Consider the following 17261-nt stretch of genomic DNA (forward strand, 5'->3'; position numbering starts at 1 on the left):
ACCCTTGGCTCCCTACTCCCGTTCTTTGCTTAAGAGCCAAGTTCAGTTTAATTTAAAAAGGAAAGCAAGGCTGAGAAGTGATAAGTTGTACACTCTAAGAAGATATTAAAATACTCTTATTTCATAACACATTTTAAAATCTGGAAGTCCCCTGTACAGTGACATCTAATTCCCTCACGGAATGCAACAACACAGAGAATGGGGTATTGTATCATCTTAAGCTGCCTTATAGATGCTATCTCTAAAATATTTTCCCATTTGTTTTTTCACAACTCCAATCTTTGTCTCCAATAATCTCCTAATTCTTAGTCCCCTTGAATTTACTTGCAGCCCTTGTTATTTTTTGCAAATACTTCTCTGAACCTGTATCTCCGCAGTATAGAACGTTTCAAGGGCCCCCAATAAGGAGACTACAAAATATTTAACCCAATTTACAAATCCCTACATCATCTATGCCTCCAGACTTATCGCTGAGAAAGTAATGGGCTTGCATTTGTTGAATGATTGTAACCAAAGATTGAAAAGACATGCCAAGCCTTTCTTTCAAGTGACTTACTTTCTTTGAAAAGGTAGTTAAAACACTAGTGTTGGGATGGACTGAGATATCCCAAGAGCTGATTGGAGAATAGTTTTTATTTCTGTTTTGCAGAGCTCATGGTAATTGGGGAAGCAAACAGGAGGAAGTAAGAGGGGACTGAAATTGTTTTAGTCTAGGAAGCAGGTGGAGGAACTGGGTTCCAAGCTGTGGAGGAGAGCCGAAACCTGGAGAAGTGGAAATGAAACAAAAATGAAAACGGAGCAGAGAGACCAAGATTGGAAGAGAGTTTTCCGAACTATTTTTAAATCTCTTTCAGGTTGTAAGAGCTCATTTCATCAAAAGAAGACTTATGTTTGATGTTTGGTGCCATAGATGTGGACCCTTTGACTCAGTGATTCTCAATCTTGGCTGCACATTGAAATCACAAAGACATTTATAAGATGATAATTTGCAGCACTCACCTCTGGATGTTCTGATTTAACGGTTTTAGGTGGGGCTGAAAAGTGTAGTGTTTAAAAGCTTTACCCTCCCCGCCCCCACCACCAGGTGACTCTTGTGAAGATGAAAGGAGATTACCCATGTGACTGCACTTTACACAGGGCTCTCTAAAGGTTGATCTTATTGATAGGATCCTATCTTATTGATAGGATTACTAAATCAGTGGCCACTGAATTTCAAAGCAAATGGGAGAAAGAGCACAGTTATGGACCCTGCTAGGGCCTAAGCTCTGTTCATAACAACTTTTTCAACTAAATCTTGAAGTCCAAGTTAGGTAAAGAATAGGGTCAAGCAGCCCAGGAGAAGGAAGAGCATACACAAGGGCACAAAGGTGAGAAATAGCATATTCTGTGCAGAATGCATTTAATTTTCTGATTTATTCAACAGCCATTTATTGCATACTTAATCCATGCTTCACACTGTCCTATTCAGTGGGGGCATAAAACTGACTGACAAGAAATTTACAAACTAAAGTGGATTGGACACAGCAAGGCTGTCTTCTCCTCTGGAGTGCTTGCAATGGTGTGTTGGTCAAGTTGAACTTTAAAGGAACCTTTAGGAGCAAACAAAGGGCAGGACCTTCCTGTGGTGAACTTCTCATGCCTCAGCTAATTCAGAGTCAAAGACTGAATGTCAGGAAGAAAGGGCTTGAAAGTCCAGTGTGATTAGCTTCACAAGAGAAAAGTACATGAGTAAGGGTCTCATATACATCCTCTTATTGGCACACTGCAAAGTCTCTGCAATATGAAACGGCATTATTATTATTATTATTATTATTATTATTATTATTGGCTCTTCAAAGCAAATGTTAATAAATCGAGAAAAAAAGATTTTAATACCTAGTAAGTATTAATCCCACAGAAACTATAAAATGCATTTAATATTAATGTATTAAGATTTAAACCTTTATTCAGATCTTCATATATGTAGTGACCCAGTTCATCCAAGTTTTAGTAGTTGCCTGAAACTCTTTGTGGAAAGATACAGAAATTCACAAACACATATACACGATTATTGAGATTGTAACTCTTGCCAGACATGTTTTTTTCACTAAAAATTTTCCACATTTCTAAGGAAATATGTGTATGAATCAAGAGTAACTTACCAAGGCAGCCCAGGGAGAACCAGGACCAAGGACAAGAGACCCCTGGGCACTGAGGGTGTTTCATAAAGTGGCAGGAGTTGAGAGGGGAAGCTGGAGACTCAAAAACCAACTACAACACATAAATTGGTGCAGTGATTTGCAAATACGGTCCTAGAACCAGCTATGTCAGCATCACTGGGAACTTGATAGAAATGCAAATTGTCAGGCCAGGATATATATTGAGCCAGACCCCTTGAGGGTAGGATCCAATAATGTGTGATTTAACAAACCATCCAAGTGACTTGATGGTTGAGAACCACTAGATTAGTGGTCCCCACTCCTGGCTACTTATTGAATCTATTTAAGGACTATGTTAGTTTTCTAGGGTGGCCATGACAAATACCACAGACTGGGAAGCTTAAATGAAAATTATTTTCTCACAGTTCTGAAGAATAGGAGTCTGAGATTAAAGTGTTCACAGGGCAGGTTTCTTCTGAAGCCTCTCTTCTTGGTTAATAGATAGCTGTCTTCTCACTGTCTTCACATGACATTTCTTCCATGTGTCTGTCTCTGTGTTCTAATTTCCTCTTCTTAGAAGGACATCAGTCAGATTAGGGCCTACCCTAATAACCTCATTCTAACTTAATTACCTCTTTAAATATGCTGTCTCCAAATACAGTCACATTCTGAGGCACTGGGGGTTAGGACTTCAATATATGAATTTTGGGGGTGTTATGAGGTAACACCCTAAATAGTTCAGATCATAACAAGAACCTTTTATTTAAAAATATCAATATCACATGAGACCAACTGACTCTGAATTCTTAGGGGTGGGGCCCTGGCATAAGTATTTCTTAAAAGCTCTCTTGTGAGTCATATGTGTAGCAGGGCTGAGAATCAGGCTATAATGGGTAAAAGGCCAAACAGTTGGGCACATGGCAGGAGATGTAGCCATCAGTGGCCACATGCTGCCCAGTAAGGCAGGTAGACCCTACCAGGAATAGAGGGTGCTATGAGGTAGCAGGAACTCAACCATGAGAAGTCTGGCTTAGGGCAGCATATTCAGCCAAGCCCTAAAGCAAGAGTGAAGAGACTGAGAATTCAGGTAATAGCATAGAGGTGTGTGAGACAGCCAGTTTATAAGATACCAACATCAGAACGAGTGTGAAAGATTAGAACTCAGCTGTAATCCACAGAACTGATTTGACTCTGGTGGCACAGGTTTGTGACCAGGGTCTCCTGGCCAGGAAGCTGTTGCCAGGGCCAGAGGATATAGCTGCAGAAACCCAAGAGATGGCAGTGAAGGAATTCAGATGGCATCTGAGGCTTTTACAAGACATCCTACCTTTTAATATCTCGAATACACATATCTCTTTATAGTGTTTTATAAAGAAAGAAAACAAGACAAACAGCAATAACAAAACCACTGCCCTGAAGATAAAATGTATTTATGGTCTTAGGAGGCTGTGTGAGGAGCTATCCTATTCCTAGTGAGTTCCTGGACTTTATTTTCTATGGGTGTTGGGGAGTCTCAAAGAGTGACTCATTAAACGTCTAACCACTTTTGTCTGGTCAAAGCCAATAATCTCTGCTTTGTTATCCTTCAGAGAGAGGAAGCCAGTTGTGTTCAAATTGTCACTATTAGCTCCATTTCCAACACCACAAAAATTAAAGGACTGTTGCAAAGAAACAAATGGAATCCAGAAGAACACACAATCTCTTTGAAACCTCCTCACCCCCATCCACCCACCTGGCCCAGAGATGGAGGAATTACAGGGAACCCAGCTGAGTAATAATGTTGTTGATTCCCTGCTAATCGGATTTTTCTTGAGTCCAGCAACAGTCAAGTGTTTACAAGGCTTCTCTTTTCAAAACAACTCAAAAGACATTCCCAGCAGAGAAGCTAGGAACGAGCAAATCAATAATGTAGGAACTGCTACTAAGGATTTTCATCTGCCCAGCAAGGAGAATATTTATTTATAGAAAAACTGGCCACTCCAGTTTAGTGTGGTAATAACATGGTGCAGCTAGTTCAAAGAGTGGCATGGTTGAACACAGCCTTGTATTATGCCCACCGTAAATGGTCTCTATGAGGAAAGGCCTATAATTTAGAAAGATTTGCCATGGATGGTAAAGCCTGGGTCATTGTAACAGATACTTTTTACCAACTCTATTTGTGGAGAGGGCATGTAAAAAGGAAGGAAAAAGGTTAGCTTCAGGAAACCTGGAAGGAGAAAGTGAGCCTCATTTGGTTTTACCTACAAGAGAGCTATCTTATGCCCAACCTGAAGCCTTCCTTGATGGTTGGAGATAAATTTATTACAAAGGCACAGAATTTTTTACGTGCAATATATATGTTTTGTTCCCTAAAGAATCATTTCTCCACTGTCCTGCTTATACATTATCTCTCTTTACCTGCTCCTTGAATGCTGAGGAAAAACGATGTACTCTTCAATTGCATTTTTATATTAGGGTATATCATTGGGTGGAAGTCAGAAAACACTGACTCAAAACGTCAAGCTCTTCTCCAGGGAATTCCCTGGGGCATGGCTCTGTTGACCTTCTGTTGTTTATCCCATCAATCTTTGTCATCGCTACTGGAAAAGCAGGAGGTGCAGATTGTAGATGTGGCTGCTTCAAAGCCAGTCTCTGAAGATGCATGTAACAATTTCTTTGACCTATTTTTTTAATCATCAGGTAAATATCCTGTCAGGAATTAGGAACTGTACATCTGAACTTATCTCTCTGTGTCTGTCTATCATTGTCATTTCTAGTTTTTATCAGCCAGCTGTGATGCAGTCCCAAAGGTGACATTTGTAGAGTGGTATGCTGGTAAAGATTTAAAACTGGCTCTCTGGGGAAAATAGGACTGATTTGTATTGTTTGACAATTTCCTTGGTGTAAATATTTCCACATGGCTCATTTCAAGCTATCAACATGAAATTCTTGGAAGCAAAGTTGGGAAGAGATACACCATTATGTAGTATTTCCAGAACACAGATACAGTTGAAGGAAAAAATCCCAGGAGTATACATAATAATAAAATGTAGTAAAATAAGTTGTAAGAGATAAGTTTTGAGTATTTTTGACCTTGTTTTTAATAAAATTTACATAACTGTAATTTTATATAATTTAGTTTTTTAAATGGTTGTGTTTATCATCCATCTTTAGAAAATTCCTGAAAATCTAAGATTGGCTTACATGAGCCAATAGTAGCCAGTTTCAGCATATGACTGGTCCTCTGGAAGGTGAAGCCCAGATTTATGAATTAAAGGAGAACCAAGGCACAACATCAAGCATTAGATACTGTGAAAACCCTGAGCCTGTGAGCAGAGAAGAGGCTGATCAAATGGCACTATAGGCTTGAGGAATAAACACAAAACCACATTTCCAGATTCCAGCCTGTAGGGCAGAGGTCACCAATTAGGGGGCTGAAAAATATCTTTTGTTGGGGAGTTCTAATCCCACTGGGCCAGCTTGTGCATTTAGCACTGCAGAAATCAGCTGGATCTGAGAGGTAGCTGCCACCTTAGGGTAAGATTTGTGAACTCTGATTTACTACTATCCAAACCTCTCTTTCCATGGTTTGTGGCATTCATTTACATTGCCTCTGAAGGCAGGAGTGCTTCCAAATCAGCGCTTAGCCAAGTACACCCCTTCAAGAAGCCTCACGGCTTTAAGTGACAGCTACATGCTGATGCATCCGTCCCCTGAACTGGAGACTCCCGTATCTAATAGCCACTGCCTATTCAGCGTCTCTCTTTGAACATTTAACAGGCAGCTCAAACCTAACATGTTCGAAAGTGAACTGCCCCGTCACTGTGTTCACCAACTCAGAAAACTCCATCGTTCCAGTTTCCTGGCCAAGAGTCATGGCCTCATCTTTGACACCTCTTTCTCTCTGTCCCACATTCTGTCTGGGGGCAAATCTTGTCATCTCTGCCTTCAAAATACATCCAGAAGCTGATCTTTTCACCGCATCCAACACAGCTTTTATAATCTCTCCCCTTCATTATTGCAATAGCATCCTAGCCAGTCTCTGTTTCTGGACTTGCCCACCGACTGCCCATTCTTACAACAGCTACCGTGAGCCTTTTACAACTTAATTCCAGTCATGTATTTTCTCTGGGGAAATAACTCAATGTCTCCCTATTTCACTTAGAGTAAAAGCCAGAGTCCTTAGGTCTTTGATTCTGCTGTTCCCTAAGAAATGTTCTTTCCCCAGATATTCTCACGCCCCCCTTTCCCATCAACTAAGCCTTTTCTGAATGTCATCTCTTCGCCTGTCTTCAGAATTGTAACCTCCATCAAAATCTCCTTTGGCTTTCTTCTCCACTGCACTTATCACTAGACTGTACATTTTACTTTTTTTCTTCCTGGAAGAAGTTAAGGGTAGAGATTTCCGTTTTGTTCACTGCTGTGTTCCCAGCACCTAGAAACAATGCCTAGCATGGTGGGTCTCAGCTATCAGTTGGATAAATGGATACCAACCCATAGGAAATGAAGTTATTTCAAACACAATTAGGAAGGTGTGGTAGGATGGGAGAGGAGGTAGGGAGAAGGGAGTTAGGGAAGTTGTAGGAAAATGAAACATTCCAATTGGACAACTCAATCTAGCCTCTTCAGGCTTCTCGCTGAGAATCAGTGAAGGGTGTGGAATTTTAGAAAATTCCAGCACTTCTGATATGGAATAGGGGCATATATAAAGGCAGTCTGTGTGCTTTCCTAAAAAAGAACAATACTTTTAAGTGAGATAAACGTCGTTCTGCTCCTGTCGTTATTTTCTTGGGTATATAATTTAATCCCTCTAAGCCTCTCCTGGTTCTCCTTTCATTGAATTCTTCCCCTTTTAGGCAGCTGGCTTCTGTGGCATCTTTTACTCCCTTGATCGCGCAGCCTTTCTACCACCCTCTTCTCTTCTGACTCTAGCCGGATATAACCACACTTTTCACCTTCCCGACTTCACTCACGCTACTCCCTTAGCCTGAAGAAAACAGACAAATTCAGACAGAGAAAACAGTGCAAACTCAAGTCTCCTCTGTTCAGCTCAAATTGCCTTGTGTTCACATGGTCCCATCTCACCCACCTTCCTCATAACTGCCAGATGTCATGGGACAAGTGTAAGCCTTAGGAGGAAAAACTGAACTTATCACAGGATCATCATTTCACAGCCGTGTTAACTTGAATCAGTCCCTTAAACTGTATAAGCTTCTGTTTCTCTAAGTGAAAAATGAGCAGGCAGCCAGGCATCCTGGCTCTAGCAATAGACTCCTCGGGTCATATCACAGCTCTGCTACTTTTAGCTGGGTGAAAGGGCAAATTAATGTCTCCGAGCCTTGAAGTCTTCCTTGATGAAAGTATGAATAATGAGGCCCACTTCATAGGGTTGCTGTACAGATTTGATGAGATGTAAAACCCTGATACACTGCCTGGCACATAGGAAGCCCTCGATTCAGGTCAATTATTACAATTATTATTATGGGGCCACTGTAAATACCCACGAGCTAATGTCCATGTCCTGGAAAGCCTCTGTTTGCCCCTCTATATCCACTCTGCCACAGCCTTCTCCCCCCAACTCAGGCCCCATGAAGCTCAGTTGGAGGGTCTCCATCAAAGCTCCTTCATCCTTGGGCTTCTGTTTGGGCAAATGGAGGCACTAGCAGGAGACGTGCTCCCTCTCTGGGAAGCTCCGTGGCTCCTGTCAAATGACTCTCTCCACAGGATGCCCTACGCACTGTATATATTGTCAGGGGACGAGTAACCACTCCCTCCTCTTGGTAGTGACGTCCTGCTATTACTAGCTCTGGGATATTATATTATCTTGGTTTTGCTTCACTGTGGTGACTCCCCTATAAATAGTTTCTTTATTGAACTCCACTCTATGTGAGCATGCTAACTGCTTCCTGACTGACACCCAGTTGATAGAGTGTACATTAGAGTACTTTGTGAAGTTACAACACACATCTTTCACCTATGTGCTTATTTGTCCCTGAATCCCTAGCAACTGGCAGTGTCAAGCACATGAGGAAAAAAAAAAAAAAAACACTGGGTTGGGCACGTTGGGTCACACCTGTAATCTTAGCCCTTTGGGAGGGTAGATCGCTTGAGTCCAGGAGCTTGAGACCAGTCTGGGCAACATGGTGAAACCCCGTCTATCCAAAAAGAAAAAAAAAACGAAAATTAGTGGGCATGGTGGTGCACATCTGTAGTCCCAGCTACTTAAGAGGCTGAGGTGGGAGGATGTCTTGAGCCTAGGAGGAAGAGGTTGTAAAGAGTTGAGATCACACCTTTGCACTCCAACCTGGGTGACAGTGCAAAACACTGTCTCAAAAAAAAAAAAAAATCACTGTTCAAGTTTTTTAAAAAAATACACTGCCTTGAATGTGTCCTCCAAAACTCATGCTGAAATTTAATTGCCATTGTGGCAGTATTAAGAGGTGGGATCTTTTAAAGGTGATACAGTCTTAGAGACTGTGCCCTCATGAATGGATTAATCACAGGAGTGGGTTTGTTATCATGAGGGTTCAACCCCTATTCTCCCTGAGTCTCGCTTGCTGGCTTGTTCTTCCTTTCACTTTGCACCATGGGATAACCCTTGCCAGATGTCCAGCACCATTATCATGGACTTTCCAGCCTCCAGAACAATTAGTCAAATAATATATTTTCTTTATAAACTGCCCAGTCTGTAGTATTCTGTTATAGCAGCAGAAAATAGTCTAAAGCAAAAAGAGACTGACTTTTTATAGAATGACACTTTTCCCTTTTATGAGGCATTCTTGCTAAGTCTTCTATAAAATGTATTAGCATTTCTTATCAGCATCAATGGATAAAACTCATTACCAGGTGCCAAGCATTTCTATCAAGTGTGCATCTTAGACCCCGTGGAGAAATGGAACTGCCTCCACTGCTCCACAAGACTGTTCGTCTGCAACCTCCCTTCATCAGTCTCTTTCTGTAAGCTCCCAGGTTAAAGTCTCTTTGCTATTTTCATTTGTTTGCTTGAAGCATAGTTTGTTTCCAGCTGTTAGATGTAGTGCAGTAACCCATTTAAAATCCTATCATACTTCCTTCTAGAGATAATTGATGCTAATGAGGCACAAAATAATCCATTTGAATAACTGGTAGAGAAGTTTCAGTTTCAGTTCAGTTTCTTTTCATGGAAAATAAAACTTCACAACTTGATCATGTGTGAAAGCAAAGTCAGCTATTTCAAAGAAAGGAACTGATTAAACAGAAAACACACACACACACACCCCATAACCTGTTGACACTAAACTATCTGAACACAGAAGGCATTTGGGCCAAGGCAGAGTAACTGAGATTTGTGCTTACTTTTCCCTTGGTCTTGCCCTAATGGGTTCATGAGGATTGTCTATAATGAACAAACAATAATTCTGATAAATGAGTTTATTGGTTAATTCATAAAACATATGGCAAGCTTCCTCTGCCATAGTATATGGGCAAAGGAAAAGCAAATGAAGATCAAGAATAAACAAATGATATGACACAAAAACAATGTTTTGAAGTAGACCAGAAAAGTCAACTAATTAGGGTTTTATTGATCTAGAAAAGAGGAAATCCCAGTTCTATTCTAGGCACATTTGTATGTACCTAAGTGTCAAAATGGAGATGAAAACTGTGTTTTCATTAAAACTCAGTGGGTGTGGGCGCTAATTCTCACATTCTTTTGTAGGTTACCACAAGCTTGCTCTGTAGACTTTATGTTGCAAAATAATGAATACTATACAAAAGGAGCAGTTACCTTCCTCATATTAGCCTGGATAAGAATGACAGTGCTGTAATATTAAATAACCCCAAAAATCACAATTTTAACTTAATAAAATATTATTTCTGCCTCCCATAGTGTATACTGCTAGTCCAGGTGATTGTCCAGGATAGGCTTTTTGATCTTGTTTTACTTCCATTTCAACATGTATTTTCAAGATGGCTGATCACTTCACCAGAGAAGACAGTGTTGCTGGAGGTCTTCTACCAACAATTAAATATGCCAGCCAAGAAGTACCACATGGTACCTAATGTCCAAAAAGGAATGTGGAGCCATTACTGTAACACAGAAGCACTATACAGCTGTAATCAGTTCTGTCACAATTCCCTCATCTCCAAAATCCAGATCATAGTAAAGCCTCTTTTTGGCTTGTGCCTCTCTACCCTGGAGGATGCTAAATTTTTAACAGCAGAATATCATAGTAGGAGGAATATTGGTTTGGCTTCTGTTTGCACCAATTCCCAAGTGACCTTGGACATATTATTTAACTTCTCCAAGCCTAATTTTCCTCATTTGACAGATGAGGATAATAGTAGTTCCTATCTTATAGGCTTGTGGGATTAAAAGGAATAATACATGAAAAGTAGTTGGCATTGAAGAAGCATGCAGTAAATGCCCGGCTGTTCCAAAAAGTGCAGTCATGGACAAAGTTTCACGTGCTGCCTATCTCATATATTCTCTACCCACTGATAAATGCCTATGAGAGAGGGAGATTAAGTAGCAATGCCTATGAGAGAGGGAGAACTCAACTGGAGGACAAGCAAGTGTCTGGATCTGAGGTCTCCGCATGGAAGTTATAAAGTGTCTGCGTCACTAGAATTAGAATTGCTTCTGATCCCTGTAAATACTGCCCTGGAAAATGGACTTAGGTAAGTACTTTGCAACTCCCATGGAAATGAAGGTGATAGACAACAGGCAGCCTACTTCTCTGGAACCATTTCAAATCTGGTTTAAGTTTACTCTGAAAAGTAAGCAATGGTTTACAGCAGTCCTCTGAATAAAACCTATGTAATACTTTACCCAAAAGCACACTTGACCTTTTAAACTTGCTTTCAGAAAGAGGTGAAGATGTCATCGTATTTCAACAGAACTACTGTAAGAAATTTTTGATTTTATGTAAAATCATTATAGGTATGATTTATCACTTTGCAACAGGATTCAGTATAGAACTGATTTAAATAGCACACCTTTGTCTGAACTTATTATATATATTTATTATTGTACATAATTAATAACTATTATTTGTCTGAACTTTATTATTTTTATTTTTTATATTTGTGTATATTTTATTTTCCCAAGTCCCCTCCACCTTTCCTGGCCTCTGGTAACCGCAAATCTACTCCCTATCTTCATGAGATCCATTCTGTTTAGCTCCCACATATGAGCGAGAATAGGTGATATATATCTTTCTGGCTTACTTCATTTAATGCAATGTCCTCCAGTTCCTTCCATGTTGCTGCAATGACAGGAGTTTATTTTTTATGGATGAATAATATTCTGCCGTGTATATATGTTACATTTTCTTTATCCATTCATTCATTGATAGGATAGTCTGATTCCATATTTTGTCTACTGTAAATAGTCTTGCAATAAATGTGAGAGTGCAGATATCTCTACAGCATATTGATTTCTTTTGGATATACACCCAGTGGTGGAATTGCTGGACCACATGGTACTTCCATTTTTAGTATTTTGAGAAACCTCCATATAGCTTTCCATAGTAGTTCTCCTAATTTACATGCCCACCAACAGTGTATGAGAATTCCCTTTTCTCCATACCCTCACCAGCATCCATTATTCTATGTTTTTTGATAACTGTCATTTTAACTGGAGTGAGATATCTCACTATGGTTTTGATTTGCATTTCTCTGATGATTAGTGATGTCAAACTATTTTTCATATACACATTGGCCATTTGTATGTCTTATTTTGAGAAATATGTGTTCAGATCTTTTGCCCAGTTTTTAATTGAATTGTTTATTTTTTTTGTTATGGAGTTGCTTGAGTTCCTTATATATTTCGGTTATTAACTTATGGTCAGATAGAGAGTTTGTGAATATTTTCTGCCATTCTTTAGGTTGTCTCTTTGTTGATAGTTTCCTTTGCTGTGCAGAAGCTTTTTAGCTTAATGTGGTCCCATTTATTCATTTTGCTTTGGTGGTCTGTCCTTTTACACAAGTCTTACACAAGAAAAATATGTGCCCATATCAAGTTCTGGACCATTTCCCCAACTTTTTCTTCTAGTAGTTTTATAGTTTCAGGTCTTAGATTTAAGTCTTTAATCCATTTTGAGTTGACTTTTGTATATGGTGAGAGACAGAATTCTAATTTCATTATTCTGCATATTGTTATCTTGTTCTCCCAGCACCATTTCCCAGAGACTGTCCTTTTTCTATTGCATGTTCTTGGTACCTTTGTCAAAAATGATTTTGGCTTTAAATGTGTGGATTTATATCTGGGTTCTCTATTCTATGTGTCTGCTTTTATTCCAGTACCATTCTGGTTTGGTTATTATAGCTTTGTAGTATATTTTGAAGTCAGGTAGTGTGATGCCTCCAGCTTTGGCTATTTAGGGTTTGTGTAGTTCCATATAAATTTTAGAACTTCTTATTAGTTTTGTGAAGAATGCCATTCATATACTGATAGGGATTGCATTGAATCTGTACATTATTTTGGGTACAATTGTCATTTTAACAATATTCTTTCTATCTGTGAGCATGGAATATATTTCCATTTTTTTTTGGTGTCCTCTTCAATTTCTTTCATCAGTGTTTTACTGCCTTCCTTGGATAGAATTTTCACTTTGGTTAGATGGATTTCAAAGTATTTTATATTATTTGTAACTACTATAAATGAGATTGCTTTCTTGATTTCTTTTTCAGATTGTTCAGATAGTTGACATATATAAATGCTACTGATTTTTGTACGTCGATTTTGTGCCTGCAACTTTACTGAATTTGTTTACCAGTTCTAACAGTTTTTCGGTGGAGTTTTTAGGTTTTTCTAAGTGTGAGACCGTGTCACCTGGAAACAAGGCTAATTTGACTTGTTCCTTTCTGATTTGACCTTTATTTATTTCTCTTGCCTAATTACCCTGACCAGGAATTCCGTATTATATTGAATAAAAATGGTGTAAGCAGGCATCCTTGTTTTGTTCCAGATCTTAGAAGAAAAACTTTCAATGTTTCCCCCATTCAGTATGATGTTAGCTATGGTTTTGTAAAATATGGTCTTTATTATTTTGAGGTATGTTCCTTCTATACCCCGTTTGTTGAAGGTTTGTATCATAAAGGAATGTTGAATTTTATTAAGTGCTTTTCAGCATCTACTGGAATGATCATACAATTTTTGTTCTTGGTTCTGTTAATGTGATGTATTATTTTCACTGATTTGCATATGTTAAAACATTCTTGCATCCCTGAGATAAATCTCACTTGATCATGATAAATGGTCTCTTTAATTTATTGTAGAATTCAAATTGCTAGTATTTTGTTGAGGTTTTTTGCATATATATTGATCAGTGACATTGTCTTGTAGTTTTTTTGTTGTTGTGTGCTTGTGTGATCTCAGTATAAGTTTGGAAGTATTCCCTCCTCTTCAATTTTTTGGAAGACTTTGAGTAGAACTTGTGTTAGTTTTTCTTTAAATGTTTGGTGAAGCTTCAATCTCATTACTCATTATTGGTTTGTTGAGGTTTTCTATTTTCACGGTTCAATCTTGGAAGGTTATATGTGTCCAGGAATTTATCCACTTCTTCTAGGTTTTCCAATTTGTTCACATATGGTTGTTCATCATAGTCTCTAATGATTCTTTGTATTTCTGTGGTCTTCATTGTTATGTCTCCTTTTTTGTTTCTGATTTTATATATTTGAGTTTTTTCTCATTTTCTTAGTCTAACTGAAAGATTGTCAATTTTGTTTATCTCTCCAAAATATCAACTTTTCATTTTGTTGATCTTCTGTATTATTTTAGTCTCAATTTTATTCATTTCTGCTCTAATATTCATTGTTTCTTTCCTTCTACTAAATTTGCATTTGATTTATTCTTGCTTTTCTGTCTGCCTGTAAAGTTGTCTAACATGCCAACAAGTTTTCAAGAATGCAGTACAAACTAAAAAGGGGTTTGTGAAGGCCATATATGATCAATAGAAGACTTCACTTCTCTACTTTCTTTTGCAGCTTTCTGCTAAAGAATCATGCTAATATCCAAGTAAGCATATACATAGAGATTTAAATTACCATGATTTTCTCTTTCAGAGAAAGGGGAGGTTCTTATTTCTAGAGTTGAAATATATTTTTCGAAATGTCCAGCTTTTAACAAAAAATCGTGAGACATACAAAGAAACAAGAACATATGGCCCACATGCAAGGATGAAAGATCACTGAAAACTGTGAGGAAGCCTTAAATGTTGAATTTACTAGGCAGAGACTTTAAATCGGTTATTTTAAATATGTTCAAAGAACTCAAGTAAATAGTATCTGAAGAACTAAAGTGTAAAAACAACATCTCACCAAACAGAGACTATCAATAAAGAGATATAAATTATAAAAAAGGGTCAGACAGAAGGTCTGATGTTGAAAAGTATAATAACTGAAATGAAAAATTTAGTAGAGACATTCAACAGCAGATTCGAACTGGCAAAAGAGAATCAGTGAACTTGAAAACAGATCAATCAAATATATCCAGTCTGAAGAGTAGAAAGAAAAAAGAATGGAAAAAAAAAAAGAAACCAGAGCCTTAGAAAATTGCAAGATACCAAGTCCAACATAAGTGTAATAAGAGTTTCATAAGAAAAAGAAAGCAGAAGGGAAAAAAGGAATATTTGAATAAATAATGACTAAAATTTTCCAAAATTTGTTTAAAAACATTAATCTACACATCCAAGAAGCTGAATGTATTCAAGTAGACAAACAAGAAGATTCACACCAAAACTCATAATAAAACTGTTGGAAAAGACAAAGAGAAAATCTTGAAAGCCACAAGAGAAAAGTAGCTCATCATATTCATAAAAAGGATCCTCTAAATTAACAGTTAATTTTTTATTAGAAACCATGGTGCCAATCACATATTCGGAGTGACAAAAGAAAAAAAAACTGTCAACTAAGCAAAACTATTTCTTAAAGAGGAAAGATAAATTAAGACACTCCCCGTATATAGAACCAGAGAATTTATTGCTAGTTGGGCCCCAAAAGAAATACTACTATGAACAAATATATGGTAACATATTAAATAATCTAAACAAAATGAACACTTTCTTAGAAAGGCATAAACTACCAAAACTGACTCAAGAAGAAATAAAATATCTGAATACACATATAGCAAGAAAAGAGATTGAATTAGCAATCAAAAAATTTCCCATAAAGAAAATTCCAGGACCAATTGTCTTCACTGGTGAATCAACCAAATGTTTAAAGAATTAACATCAAATCTTCACAAACTTATATAAAAAATAGAAAACACTTCAGAACTCATTTTATGAGGTTAGGATAATTATGATACCAAAACTAGACAATAGTATATCTAACAAAAAAGTGCAAATGAATATCCCTTATGAATATGGACACAAAAATCCTCAAAAACAATACAAAACTAGCAAACTAAATCTAGCAACATATATCAAGAATTATACACCATGACCATTAAATGAGATTTATTTTAGTAATGAAATATTGGTTCAGCATACAAAAATCAATGTAATACATGAGTAGTCTGACTCCCAAAATATTATGTGCCATTTTTCAGGTCTGACCACAGGACCAATTTCAAAAGCTTTACCTGGCAGTCCTCTTGGATGAAAGCTACCTTCTCTACACAAGACATGGCGTACAGCTAGTGCACTGCAGGCTCCAGTGAAATTTGCAGTCGTTCTCATTCCTAACTCAGGATCCTCCCTTCGAAGGCATCGTTAGCAGGACGCCCTTGGCCAAGCCTTTTCAGGTGCATCTACTAAGCCTACCATACCTGGGGGACCTTGAAGACACTTTTCTTCGCTATGACTGAATATTAAGTACTTTCCCACTCCTAGCCTTTCTTTCTCTTCCCCTTCCACCCCCTGGGTCAGGAAACAGCAGGAGCCTTTTTGGGAGGAATCCCTTAGCAGTGAGATAATCCCCATGTCTGCAATGATACATCTAACTCCTCCCAACACCATTCCATGGGGGAAAATGGAACATTGAGAGAGCCAGCACTTTTTCCTATTTAGCCTCTTGCTTATATTATCACCACTAAGTGATTAAAGGTTTGACTGTTACTTTCGCTTTGGCTTATTATTTTAATTGGCCACCTAGACCCTGGCAGCTCAGCTCTCTTAAGTTCAGTTCTTGACATAGTAATATATTATATAACCATAGTAATATAATAAAGGACAAATTCCACATGATGATCTCAATGGGCACAGAAAAGACATTTGACAAACACCTAACAGTATTTATTATGATAAAACAGATTTATTATGATAAAACAGTATTTTTATGATAAAACACACAATAATCTAAGAATCTTTTTTTTTTTTTTTTTTTTTTTTTTTTTTTTTTTTTTTTTTTTGTGAGATGGATCCTTGCTATGTTGCCCAGGCTGAAGTGCAGTGGCATGATCTCGGCTCACTGCAAGCTCTGTCTCACGAGTTCCTAAGAGAGTTTTAAAGGGCATCTGTGAAAACCCACTATTAACATTATTCTTAATGGTAAAAGACTGAAAGCTTTCTCCTTAAGATCAGAAATGGGACAGGTATATCCCCTCTCATAATGTCTATTCAACACTGAATTTAACATTCTAGCCAGAGCAACTAGACAAGAAGAAGTAATGAAAGGAATACAGACTGGAAAGAAACAAGTAAAACTATCTCTATTTCCAGATGACATAATCTTGCATATAGAAAATTCTTTTTAAAGAATCCACAAAAAACTGTTAGAACTAATAGATTGGTTTGGCAAGGTTGCAGGATATAAGATCAGTATACAAAAATCAACTGTTTTTCCACACACTACCAATGAATAATCTGAAAAAAATTAAGAAAGCTATTGCATCTGTAATAGTATCAAAAATAATAAAATACGTAGTAATACATTTAACAAAAAAGTTTTGTATTCTACATTGAAAAATAAAAAAAAAACTTGAAGGAAATTTAAAAGGACATAAATAGATGGAAAGGCATCCCATGTTCATAATTTGGAAGATTTAATGTGGTAAAAATGGCAATAGTCTCCAAATGGATCTACAGATTTAATGCAATCAGTCTCACAATTCCAGCTTCCTTTTTTGAGAAATTAACAAACTGATCCTACAACTCAGAAATTTAAGGGGCCCAAAAAAGCCAAAACAACCTTGAAAAAGAAGAAAAAATTTGGATAATTCTC

Source organism: Pongo pygmaeus, chromosome 5, assembly GCF_028885625.2.
Source record: "Pongo pygmaeus isolate AG05252 chromosome 5, NHGRI_mPonPyg2-v2.0_pri, whole genome shotgun sequence".
NCBI classification, from domain to species: Eukaryota; Metazoa; Chordata; class Mammalia; order Primates; family Hominidae; genus Pongo; species Pongo pygmaeus.